Source organism: Aotus nancymaae, unplaced genomic scaffold (genome assembly GCF_030222135.1).
Source record: "Aotus nancymaae isolate 86718 unplaced genomic scaffold, 86718_ANA_hifiasm-v0.15.2.pri h1tg000018l, whole genome shotgun sequence".
NCBI lineage: Eukaryota > Metazoa > Chordata > Mammalia > Primates > Aotidae > Aotus > Aotus nancymaae.
In genome coordinates this window covers 446,072-446,809 of record NW_026988430.1, presented here as the reverse complement: position 1 = coordinate 446,809, position 738 = coordinate 446,072, and positions in this window count along the sequence as shown.

Below are 738 nucleotides of genomic sequence, written 5' to 3'. Positions count from 1 at the left end.
TCCTTTATTGCCCTGGACTGAGAGTCAGCTTCTGCTCAAAATCTCTTGGTCCCGAGGAAGAGGCTTGATTCCTTTTTATTCCTTGCTTAAGAAAGGGGAGGGGGAGCATAACTGAAGCAGAATTTACAGAAGCAGAACAAGCAAGTTAGATAAAGAGGCTGGTAACTAGGAGGCAGGAGGTTCCCATGATTGCTGGTTACCAAGGGGGCTTTTCAGTACTTGCATACAATCAATCAAGGGGGTATTCACAATAGCAAGTGGGCTTGCCAAACAGGATATGGTTACAATGGTTATATGTCTCTATAGTTCTAAGCACAGCGTGACTCAGGTATGCACTCAAGGGAGAAATGGTGTGAGCAGTCAGTTGGAGGTTAAGATGGAGTCTGTCTGGCTCTCAACAAGATGGAGTCTGTCAGCCTAACACAGGTTAGGTTAGCACAATATGATGACAGAGTAAGAGCCTGTCTTAAAAATAAAATCATCTGGGCATGGTGGCTTGAGCCTGTAATCCGGCACTTTAGGAGGCTGAGGCAGGTGGATCACCTGAGGCCAGGAGTTCAAGACCAACGTAGCCAACCTGGTGAAACCTCATCTCTACTAAAAATACAAAATTAGCCAAGTATGGTGGTGGGTGCCTGTAATCCCAGATACTCAGGAGGCTGAGGCAGGAGAATCACTTGAACCCAGGAGGCAGAGGTTGCAGTAAGCCCAGATCATACCACTGCACTCCAGCCTGAG